The 13,320-nt window shown below is 39.6% G+C and overlaps 1 long non-coding RNA gene across 1 annotated transcript in view; it reads left to right on the forward strand.

Moving 5' to 3' along the window:
- LOC147758231 (uncharacterized) overlaps positions 1 to 9,221 on the forward strand; it is a 41,789-nt gene extending 32,568 nt beyond the window's left edge. Inside the window, exon 4 of the long non-coding RNA XR_015319343.1 lies at positions 7,441 to 9,221. This is a non-coding gene — a long non-coding RNA (uncharacterized LOC147758231). The remainder of the gene's footprint in view (positions 1 to 7,440) is intronic.
- The last annotated feature ends 4,099 nt before the right edge of the window (positions 9,222 to 13,320 follow it).

Genomic DNA, 13,320 nt, shown 5'->3' on the forward strand with positions numbered 1-13,320 from the left:
CGCTGCAATTGTGCACGCATGCGTGCGTTGTATTTCATTGCATCTACATTACCAAATAGAGCGCCTCGACAATGGACCGACGATAACAAAGATAGTGATTCCACATAAACGTAGAAATATATAAGAATCGTAGGGGCATATTGCAACGTTACCAAAATGTTGCAAAAATCTTCATTGGCCTTGTTCACTCGTTGAGATTTAAACATGTAGCGAAAAACGAATGTCTCCGGCTGTTCTTTATTTGGCAGATTTTTAGCAAATGGGAGTTTCTAATGTTTACCACCCGTTCCGAACGCTGTGTTCTGTCAGCTACTGTGACAGTGGCGGATTCAGTAGCGGATAGACCGAAGCTCGTTCGCAAAATCAGTCAACTAAGATAGCTAACAAAAGCCCCGACGGGATCGGAATATCACTACTTGGATGCAACAAGTTAAGTTAAGGCACCCCTAAGCTGCCTTTGACGTTTATAAGTTTAGACAGAGACTTATAGATAGGTATAAATAGCGACAGGCTGGCCGTTGTATATTATGGCTGTGAAGTGACTTGTTGAACAGCATTCAACGAATCTAACGACTGTTTTAAAGCAAAATAAATCGAAATTATACATAATCGAAACGATATTTTTTTGTCCCTCATATGAACATAAGGAAGAGAACGTAAAAAATGACGGTGGCGTTTGTTTATCTCATCCGTATTGCAACAATACCTAAATATGATGGACGAAGAAGTACAAATACGGCAGCCTCAATCACTTCATACTCTTCAAGTCAGAGACAAAATAAAAAAAAACCTGATATATCATTCTCAATTTGGTGCAGCGCAAAGGGTACGTAAACCTGTATGGTCAGAGATGGACATGGCGCCGAGTAAAAGGACCTAATGATTTTTAAACGGGTGGACTAATGGAAGGATCCTGGTACTCGCTCTAGCTCATCTAAGGGACGTGCCTCAATAAAAAGCACCAGAAATATCGGTAGCGTTAACTTAATCGAATAGGCCCGACATCAGCATATACGTCAACCGCTTTGCAGGATGTATGAGGATCGACAAGAGAGCCCCTCCCTGAACAAACGCTTTTCCGCACTTCGTGTACTTTAGGTGTTAGGGTTGTTGTTGGCAAACCTGTGATTCAAGACGTAAACGGAGTAGTGCAATAAACAGCACTATGTGTAGAGGATTTGGAAGACAGATTCAAGCTATCCGACATCTCTCATAGGAGAGAAATGGGTTACACATTACGGTCGCAGTAACTAATGAACTAAACGCAAACGGGCAGATGAACCGAGACCCCATATAATTAATTGCAGGTACATGCGTTCAGTACATCGTATTATGGGTCATAATAAGTTTTTGTTTGCTAGACGCTACGTGTATCTGCTCCGTTTTAGGTGGCATGCAAAGTCATGCGCTGCAGTAGCGTCACTGGCAGCTTCTTTGATCGGGCACATCGATGTAGTTTTTTCGTTCTCAGACATTCTAAACACAAATAAACTACGCGCGTAATCAGTAATAGGGCAATTGAACTTAATTCGCAGGCTGGGGCTTGTTATTCCTGCCGATGAACGAGATTTCAGCAAATCTCATATTAACAGATTCGGTCTTGTTAATAATTACGCGAATGAAAGTGGTGAAAGTAATGAGACGAGTCTACCCGAGATCATCATAGGATATTCTAAGGTATTTGAAAATTCCTGGTCGGTCGATTCTTGAGGGCAATAGTACAGCTCAGTAAACCAAGCATTTCTCTCGATCGGATCGTGCGGCACTGGTTTGTCTGAGCAACAAAAACTAAAAGTTGCATAAATGTGATGCCACATACATGTTTGTAATCACTGCTTAGATTAGGAGTGCGCATAGAGTGTTTCTATATGATATCTATTGAAGCCCTGAACTGCTCTGAAAGCAACGCTTCCCCTCTTGCAGAATTAGGATTAAGTAACTGAAAACACTATTTCATAACTGCTAGTATCATCTAATGTGTATTAAATGTTGGTCAAGCACGCTCGCATCTGGCTATGCAATCGATAAAGGATTGATTGTTTTGCTTGGCAATCGATACCTGCCGTTTATGACTAAGTCAAACAGTAACTAAAGGAAGCAGATGTCAACCGAAACGCAGATGGCGATAAAAATAATAGTGTTTTATCATCATCTACGATTGTTCGTAAAGGTGTCCTAAGATCTACGTGACTTATTCTGTTTACTACCAAAAATTCGAACTTATTTTCCGTTCACAAGGTGAACTCGGATTTTCCGAGTCAGTCGATCGAAGCGAAAACTATTCAAGACGAAGGTCGAAAACTCTGTCATGAATGGCTGTCGACACTGGTCACAAGCGAAATATTGACGGTGGCACTTGGATTGGTGGGCTTTTTAGTCCTCATGATTCTTCCGCGACGATGTTTAACGTGAATGCTAATACAGTGCGGAAAAATAATGAGAACAACAATGTATCGTTTCAACTATGAGCAGCAGTCTTGTCTTCTATTTTCTGAAAGCGAAAATTAATAATACTAATAATAATAATAGGGGTAATAACCCGGAGCGACCGGAACAGCGACTAACCTCGCAATGGCTTTCGGGTAAAAACGAGAGTGCTCAGAATGTTACGGACGCTCATCCGAACTGACTGAATAGGCAAGCATGGCCTTTTCTCTGCATTATAATCTATGGAGGCCATTTCATTCATGCAAGGCTAACCGCGAATTAAATTAATCAGCCAAATAGCAATTTGCAATACATTGATTAACTCGGTTGCCGGCAGAGTACTCCAAAGCACAAACATACTTGTTTCTACTTTTTACTTTTGCACAATTGGGGCAGGTGGAACTTAATCGTCTATAAGAAAAATCGTTTCCTCAATCTGAGATGAGATCCACAATTACAGCTGTAGTTTCGTTGCTGAGACCTGATCTAATATCTGAAACTGAAATCTGAGGCGTAATTACTACGAAAATCGCTCCGACGCCATGAAAATACAAGTTATATTGACTTTAGAATCTAATCGATTTTGTTGCGGTCAAACATCGATATGAAGTTCATACGAGTTATCAGTCTCCTAGAGAAGAAATAAAAGAGGAAAAACCGTCTAACCGTCTAGTTCGTGCAAAAGCTGTTAAAACAAGCAACCCTTAGCTCATTGTAAGCGTCACGACATGTTAAATTCCTATGGAAAAACAGGACGAAACAAAATGAAAATGCCAATCCTGTAGTCCTTTAGTTCAGGCCATACCTGGTAAAAGCCAGAACTGATAAATTGAAATCCTCAGCTTTTTTTATAATAACATATACTGAGATACTTGTGAAAGGTTTGAATTGAGTTTGCTGAGTGACATTTGCTAGAAATTTATCAACAAATTTTCTATCTAACTTGTAAAGATGTACTGATCGATAGCAGGAATTTTCCTTTTACATAGAACATATGTCAAGTTTTCATATTCTAAACGATCCTTTCTACTGGAAACTGAAACCTTTAGGTTTAGGCACATACATTAAAATACACAAAAAATACAACCCTACATTGACGTTCGTTGAAGGAAACGGTCAGACATGGGCCGTTTTCATACCAAATATCCCTATTTAGATATAATAATGTATTGTTGTATTTCCACTCAGATCACCGAAGGTATTCGCAGAGAAGATACGCTTTCGGTAATTAATTAATTTCGTATAATATTTTCAGAGAAAATGTGGGAAATATGGGAAAAATTTCAGGGAAAATACTTACCAGAACAACTGTTCCATTTAAATTTTTTGATTAGAAAGTCCCTTAAAATAAATTTTAATTCCATTGCCACATGAGATACCATATTTGCCGAAATATCCCCCCCCCCACCACCACCACCACTACCGCCACCGCTACCACTACCGGCCCGCCCTCCTTCTTCCTCTACAGTACATTGAATGACATGTCAAATGATTACTTCTCAAACGGCATCTTTGACTTGAAAATTGAGATTTGGGTGTAGAAGCATGCATAGCACTTCGATTGGGCCTAGCGTGCTGCCCTTCTTCGCCGCAGCGTAAGGAAACGAGATCTCCATAGAACGCGATATCTTTCAATAGAACTTCACAATGTGGGAACTAATGCGAGGCCTTGGGGATCTAAGCAATAACAAAAATGTCGATCTAGATAAGACCTGCAATGAGCATCTCAAATCCGCCGTCGTTTTGGCGTCGTGCTATACAGCACTATTTAATGTTTACATACTGATACACTGTAACTCCAGTGGAGAAATGCAAGCCTGTTAAAAATCCCTGAAGGAAACAGCGACCCAACCGCGCCGTTTGCATAGCGAGGAATATCGAAGGACAGCGTTCGTTATAAACTGCACCTTGGCTTGCTGGATAAGAAACTGAACAATTACCTAGAAAGTGTACACGCCATCCCAACGGAGCAACATGGAAAAATGCTCCACGAAAACGGCGTGCCGATCGTAATAGCCGACACCACAAGAGCGCAATCCGTTATACGCGGTCTTCATCGACTTCAAGCCAGCTTACACTTCAGTACCCAAGAACCAGGGTGGGTGTCCCTACGAATGTGCTCAACCTTCTCGTTGCGATTCTAGAGGAAAACGGGATAACTATCGATGACGGAGTGGCCAGACTCAGTCCTGCATACAGGCAAGCGGCCTGGTATAAGGGGAAACTTGAGCATATGTTAGCTCCTACCTTTACTCTCCATCTTGCTAAAGTCTCTGTAATCAAATAAAAGGGCCGGGGAAATCAGTTGAAGTCATCTTGCATATAGATGAGTCAGGGATATACGGTTGAATAGGCTCCAAGGGCGGCAAGTTGTAGCTCTGCTTCTCGTGGCAGTCACAGATCTGGAACTAACCGTAAACTTGACCAAGGCGGAGCCGATGGGCCTACCTGACGAGGTATGCCCTTGCCTCAGTTCGTTTTGTCGGCAGGCGGCTCCGTCATAGATTCTTTAGAAAACCAGATTTTTACGAGCCTGACAATACATGAAGATATTGTGGCAGACACTTGAATATGTATTACGCCGCTCGTTGCCTCTTGAGTGCCATTTAGCGCGTTTGGAAAAATTCCTTAAATTAGTCTCACAAGTTCACACGTATAACGTAGAATGTTCTCAATAGTTTTGTCTATTCTCTTCGATATTATGTCGTAGGTTTAAATGTGAAGTTTTCGATTATCGCCAACAACAGTCATAAATAAAATTTGATTGATTGAGCTCAAAGCTTGCGTTTCACATATCCATTGATAGGCCCTCATTAGCCTGACCTAATATTTGATTCACATTTCAGTAAATTCTATTACCCGGAAAAGTCTTCATGTGTATGGACCATACTTACCAAGATAACTAAGCGTCAGCCATTTTATAAATTAAATAAATTACTGTTTCAACCCTTTGCGTGAAAAAAGAAGCTGCCCGTGGAAAAAAGTGTTGGCACAATAGAAGAAGAACCATGTCTGAGATATTCGGCCAAATATCACTAACTAACTTACCACTTAATGGCAACAAACGTATCAGCAAAATTCAATGTTACGTGTATTCCGTAGAGCCTTGAAAAACAAACGTATGTTTAATATACATCTTTCTTCACAAAACCTCAGCGGTCGATGCGCAAATGGCAGAACAACTTATCTATACAAAATTGTAATATTAGGCAATATCAGATAATTTTTTAGGAAACTATACGGAAAAATTGATTTTTGGTACATCGCTGGTATCATTGCGCACATGTTCCTATTACTTGCAGGCCAAATTTGGTACCAGCTACATGTAAAAAAACATCCTCGTTAAATGGTTCATCTATTTCCTCTAACTTCGATCCGGTTCTTCTATTCTATCGTAATTTGTGCCGAGAGACATCAGTCGATATCTCTTGGCAAATGCGGTTCAGAGTGTGGTGGCAGCGAAGCAATGTTGAAAAAATTATCTCTAGAACAGAACTTTTACGGTCTTTTTAAGCATCTTTTACGGTGAGCAGGATGGGTACCTGCACTAAATAGACTTCATACGACCGAATCATCGAAAACGTGAAAGAGTCTATAAGAAGCTGGAATGAAAATGGTAGAACTTGTTTCCATTGTTAGCATTTTATTGGCAAACCAATCCAGCCTAATCAAGCTCCAGCCGACACGATTGATCCGTGCGACTCGCTTGACAATAAGCGTTAAACCTATAAAATTATAAGCGTTTACCTTTCATGATTCATTCGATAAGAGTGTAACGTTTTCCTCTATATTCATCTATGATTTACAACGATAGTCATTGATATTCGGACTCATCTATTTGTATTGAAGCATTGGTTTAGCCCACACAGTTCTTATGGTTCACAAAAGATCCCTCCGGAACTGTATTTGTCCTGGCTCGCTAATTCGATTAGCCCAACTACGAGCAATTCACCCTCTTCGTGGATCGGGACCCTGTACGGTATAATTGCATAATTCACCCAGTTTCTGAGACAGCCGTATTTTATACAAGCCACCTATTGTATTGAGTGAGCTCGAATGTGACATATGTACCCCGCATGACCAGCTCTAGATCTAATTCTATCCTAATTTAATAATCGTAATAATAAAATTCATCTCATTAACACAATTTGATGCCAGAATAATGTATAAATCATTTGTACCTGGATGCCTGGTTTTGCTACCTGCGCGCTTTCTGTAGCTCGGTTTCAGCTTCGTAGGGTTGTAACACCCTACGAAGCTGAAACAAGCAAAGTATTTGAACTTTTCGTTACGAAAGAGTAAAAACGTTACGACGATGGAAATTGATTTCCGAACAGGTAAAACCGCTTTTGTTGTACAGTCATTTTTAATACTTGCGGTGATTGATCTGACTGCTAGTCACGTGACTGCGTGCGTTATCTATTTTTCTTACTGAACAATCTTTGAATTTTAACCTCATATTGTGCAGAGCCCCATTGCCGCTAATTGCGCCGTTCTGACAGATAAAACTTTCAATTTTCTTGTGTTATATTATATATACGTGTCGACCAACATTTGCTTTACTATAAGAGCTTATTATTACGATCGTGTGGAGTGAGGCGTATGCTGTCGAGCGGCGTCGCCCGGCAAGGCAAAGAAAAAAATCCACCGCTTCTTGCTGATCCCAGCAGTACGGTGAGGTAGGGAGTTTGACTCGCATAAGAATCCGCTCACACTGCGACGCTTTATATGAGGTGTGTGCACGCTATAGGTTGGTGTGTTCGAGTTTCCTCCCAGAGGAACAAAGAAGACATTAATATTATCAGTATCATTTAGTGCTATGGATGGCTCAACCGCTAGTCTAAGACTGATATTCATCGGTTGTACAATATAATCAACCATATTACCATTAGTTATGCTAGTAGCGCGAACGTTCTCAGCGCAGCGGCGGCTGGATGGTTTCCACGGGCTCAAATTTAAGCGAGAATGCAAAAATTCACAGAAGATACACTTTAAAATTCTATTGAATTTCAGAACGAAGAAAACAGATTCAGCCATTGCTTGCCAAGCACGTGTGCACAGTCTAACGATACGTTGGCACGGATGAAATGCCATTGAATACTAAGCTAGCACTCGGAATTTAGAGTTGGTGAAGGCTTAAAGACTCGGCTCGATCACTTCATACCCTTCACCTCGACTATTCAGCTGCACCTGTTTCTTTACGACGAATGACACCATCATCTAATTATGATTTCGAGCAGCTTTGAGCAGCCATGAGCTAATATTGTGTCGTATTGCGAACGCGATCAAGCCTAGCGCCTGGCGTAGGCTCGTTATCCGATTGATTAGTCACTGCTCATTGCATTGGCTTTATTATCATACAGAAACGGCTCATATATGTCGTGATTACTTTCACTTATATCTACGATGATTTAGGGTCAGAAGGAACAAACCGTGAAGCTCACTAGAGATTGCTATCCATAGGAAGTGTTTTTGCCTTATGCTCCTAAGCTGCCTATATATTTGCTTTTCACCAGTGAAATAGTGTGTTCTTTACCTGATAGCCGAACCGAAAATGATAAGATCGAACACAGCTACGATACCCGCTAGCTATCCGTATTATTACGAATTATTTGGTGGTAACGAACCTTCGGTTTCGTTAACTTGTTATGAACACATCATCACGACCGTTTCTGGGAGCTGTCGACTGGACAAATAGAATGTAACATTGCGTTATGATTGGAACAAAACCGCTCGTTCCGACAATGTTGAATGTTTCACCTCCAGATTGTGTCTTTTCTGGAAGAAGGTCGTTATTTTCGATCCAGCGCAGCATCGGATTTGAAAATTGAATGTTGCATCACAAATAAGGAATGATTAGACTGACCTGCCATCTGGTGGTGATCGATCACCTTGTTTTTTTCGTTCGACCTTGTTTTATCCCCTGCAGCGCTGAAGAGTGAAAATATGTTTATTTTCAGGCAATGTTTTCGTTCATTTTGAATGATAATGTTACATAACATGGTTCAGCTATGAAATATATGATATGTAAATGTAACTAAAATATACAGCAACAGTATACATATAAGAAGTATAATAAGAGAAGCCAAATACAACTTAAATAATAGTAGAAGAATTAGACAAATAATAATATAAGAGGAAAGCAAACAACAAAAATTAAGAGTAAGCAGAAAGAAACTTAAATTTATCAGAAGTTCTACATATTAAGTTACGCTCGTCGTCACTGCAAATCCTTAATTATCCTTTTTAGGTTCTTGAGAAAAGGCAGCTTCGAATGCAATTAATGCTAACAATCTCAAAATATGAGCTGACTTGGGCATCCGGAGGGACGTGGCAAGACCTAAAAATAAGTATCCCCACGGGTCATCGCTAATGCATCTAAACATCACGCTAATTAGCTTCTGGTTTTTTTTCTACAAAGCTGTCATTTTACCCCGAATTTACGTTGCCCTGTGGAAAACCTTTGCGTAGAAGATAATCTCTGACTAAGGTTTGAACCGATACATTCAAAAAAGCATAGATAGTGAACTGTCAATAAATCATCATCTCGAATGTAGATAAGTAAGCATTGTATCGTGTTGAATGAACATGCCTGCAATTTATGGGAATAATTGCTTGCCTAGGTTGCAGAATCCTTACACACCGATGCTTTTTGATTTATAAAAACTTTATGTTTATTGTAGTAGCTAGATGTTTAGTGCTGGCGTCATGCTAGGGCATGATTGCAAAAATCATTGAAACAAGACGGTCCTTAGCCTTCAGAGGTGCATTCACAATAAACGAATAAGCCATCATCTATTTTTTTTTCACGCCAATTTACCCAGTCGTTGAAGCTCGACTCCAAAATAACAGTTGCTGGGTGCCCCGGTTCAGTTATGATGATTGTATTTATTGAAATGTTTACAAATAGTAGTGAATCTAATTCTTTTGTCTTTAAACATATCGTACAATCTCTGAAAACGTAATCACTTGCTGTTCAATAAAAATCTGCTTGCAGTCACATGCAAGCGGATTGTAATTAATTTACTGTATTGTCACATAAAATTCAGTTTAAAAGATAGGTCGTTATAGGCATTATAGGCCGTTGGAAGTGAATCTGGCAAATTTCGAAATTGAACAACTTTTGAGCTACACGCTTTTAGCAATGAAATACTGCATACGTGTGGTTAAAAATCGATAAAAGCTACTCGAGGAAAAATGAATTCAGAAGGGAAAGCACTTGTTTTTTTTCTTGGAAAATTCAGTACTCCTCAAAGGTGTGTTGAAAACCAGAGAAAACGTAATCGAATGTCAACACCCGAAATTAGGAACAAATTGCTGCTGTTAAGGAGACTTTTCACGAAAGTAGAACTTGGAGTCTAAGAATTTCGTCGCTCAAAGCTGCCACTCCATATATGACGTGTTACAGTATTGTAACTTAACTATTGTGAAAATGCGAAAACTGAACACAAATAGGTTCCCCATCAACTTACTACAGACCAACGTGGTACTTTGGCGCGGCGTTTTCTACGCGCAATTTACAAATCCAATAAGAAAAAACATACTAAAGCATACGCTCATTAGAAACGGGGTATGCTTCATTCTCTGTCGTTAGCCGGAGATGGTCCAGAGGAGAAAGCGGCGTCGCCCTGGAGAGAAATCAAGTTCTTAATCAAATAAATTCGATCATAAGGTGATGGTGGGGTCTACAATGGACATGAGGAACATTTTCTACTAGAATATACTCGCCGAAATTGAAACAATAAATGTAATTATTCCTCAAGGGACTCTTGGTGGAATAATCGAAAACACTCTGTCTGGTTACTTGATGACAGCACCCATCGTCGTGCCTCAATTGCTTCTTGAATTGAGGAAAGGAATATCTAACGTTGACGTTAACCCCCCGATCATCACCGTGTGATTACAAAGTTTTCCAATCCTTAAGAAAGACAACCGTTGAGTATGCATATTCCACCGATTTACTCTATTAAGCAAACATAGATGAAATGACATAAAGCAAAACAAACGATAAGTATATGGCTACTCAGAAGTTGCCAGGGTGTTGCGATAGGTAAGTGTATATATATATATATACAACAGTCGTCGTCCCAACTGGGCTACCGAATCGCTGTGTTAGGGTACAACGGGCAAACTAATAGCGATGGCTCTATCACTTTCATCTGGTATTGTTCTCGACACACAAAGAAAACAGGCCACTCGTTAACGCGTCCATTGTCTGGCCATACAAAGACAAATTTTAGCCACTTCGCTATTTTTATATATAACTACATCGAATATTTTAGACTGGATATATGTATAATTGTCGATCCCAGCCTAGACTTCTTATCGGGGTTTAAAACATTCTGCCATCAAGCATCGGTTTAGGTAGGCATTATATGTGATGCAATTTGTTTGTTCTCAGAGTTAAGGTAGGAGCTGAGACCATCTCACTAACACCTTTGGTCACCACTATTTCTACAAAGGTTTCATTATACAAATATCAAACATAGAATGTCAAAAGGACAAAGAACACCCGGCAAGCGGTGGACTTTACTGCCGGGAGAAGATGAAATCAGAAGGGTACTCTACGTACCAGAAAGGGGTAATCTATGTACACATCTAAATATTTACTTTGGATCGCTAGATTAACCGAATAGGCTAACTTGGCATTATATGGCATCATGTCGAAAGCCGTTACACATTTTAGGTTGAGCCTAGTCCTTGTACGTTCCTAAATTGACTATTGCGTTACGACAAATACACTATGCGATACTGATAGAACGCTCCAAAGTATAGGAGTGGGTTAAGGGTATTTAGCATTGAACCTTTGGGTTTTACTCGCAGAAATGCAGTTTTTTTTTTCGCTATCTATTGAGACATCTAAAGAACCGAAAGAAGTCGTACAAATTTGCATGTGGAAGGGCGTGAAAGGTCAATTTTTTTCTTGTTTTGTCTATCATGTGGCATGTCTGGCTGAAAAGCTTTTACATTCAAGGCGTGTTGCACACAAGTCGATTGCGTGTGCAAAATAGAACAAAAGTACCAAGTTTACCAATGCTATATACACAAAAATTTATGTGTTCCATAATTGAATAAAAGACGAATGGAGGGTAACGAACCACACTGGTCATAATTTGAAAATTCGATAACAAAGATCTTAAAGTATGCAATACTTTGCCATTGTCATTCTTGGACACGCAAACTATCCTGCGAATTGGGGACATAATACTAGAAATTTCGCTACGGCCACAGTCGTAAATTGTAACGAGGCCAAGTAGGAAATCAGTCTCTCCACTTAATGGTAAAAATTGAATTGAAAAACTTGATGGTAAAAAGAACCTATAACCTTTATATCATTGCCCGATCTAGTATTTCGTGTGTGATGTCTTAATAACAAAAAAAGCTATTTGAATAACATATAATCTGGTAAATATCATTTCTAGATTGTTACTGCTAAAGTTGTTTCTAGCAGACGCACAGCCAGGGCGAAATTCTGTTCTACTGTACCACACGTTTAAATCGTGTGTACTACCTATAAGCCACATTTGTTTCAGCCAAACATATGGCTAACATGGATGTAGACAACTGTCTGCTTATCAGAATTTTGGAAAGCGGAAACTGTTTTCTATGCCTGAAACAATTCTAGCATGGCTTACAATCCTGCTGTAACAAATCGTCATAATGTCCTAGTGCAAGCTCTTTGAATAGTCGAAAAATGATAAATTGATTGATGAATGTAGTGATTCTGGTTGTTCGTTGTATGTCAAGGTTAATCTAGCGTCTGTGCTCCTTCGTCTTCGACATTCCTCGATGCCGCAAGCTGCAGACGAAGTATCCCCCTCAGTTGAAATCCAGCACCGCACGGTTCTAACACAATTTCTTTTCTAAAGACAGTGCAACTCCATATTCTACAACAAATAACATAGGTAAGACGAAACTGATGATCGACATATACATATATGAGCAATAAAAAAATAAAAGTGCAAACAAAAAGTAAAACAATAGATCTTCTACTTGGATATTTATTTAGTGATAAGTACGTTGCACAAATGTAATGGTTTACATAAATAAGCTTAGGCAAAAGAAAACGCGTTTGGGGAATTAATGAAGAAAGAAAGATGAGTCCATGTGTATATACGTGTGCCGTATGAGGTATGCCTTAATCGAATAGATGTTGAGCCCGAAGCGCAGATTGGTGAAAGCGGTAATATTATAGAAAATAAGAGGGCGCTCTGAAGTACACGGAAGGTTAGGCGAAATCGTGTGATTCATTGAAATGAGATCTAACAAAATATGAAAACGAAACAAAAAAGGCGCTAATGAAAGTAAGTTCTTTACATTACAGAATACTTTATAAGACTTTTATTAAAAATAAGAGTGAACAAATAATGTCCGGATAGTTCAAGGAAAAACATTAATTTAAGTCCGATTAATTCATCTCAATCAAGTATGAAGACGAAAGTGTGGCTATATTTTTGAAGAAAATTCGGCGTGTCCGCCTGCCGCCCGTTCGCTTTTATGCTACAGAACAATCATTATCACATAAATTTCTCATGTGAGTGAAGTTGGTTCTTGTAGGGATTAAAGTCGCAGTATTTCAAACCAATGTTAAGTCACCTGGATAAAAACGTAGGTTGTACTTCTTCAAGCCTATGTAGCATTTAAGATAAGAGCGTCAATCAGAATCCTTGATATCGCAGAACTTTGATACACACATAAAAATGAGCACTGTCAGCGACGGAGCGGCGATAAGTCACCTCACTAGTACGGTCGCTAAATGGATGACTTGCGTAAAATGGACGCCGCGCCGCTTGCTTGCTTGCTTCTGTGATGAACAAACGCGGGTGTTAACCATGGTGTCATCATCAGCTTAAGCAACGCTATAAGTTAATCATGCAGGCTGAAGTCTTCAAG

The sequence above is a fragment of the Varroa destructor genome, unplaced genomic scaffold (genome assembly GCF_002443255.2).
Source record: "Varroa destructor unplaced genomic scaffold, Vdes_3.0 BEIS01000001.1, whole genome shotgun sequence".
Classification (NCBI taxonomy): domain Eukaryota; kingdom Metazoa; phylum Arthropoda; class Arachnida; order Mesostigmata; family Varroidae; genus Varroa; species Varroa destructor.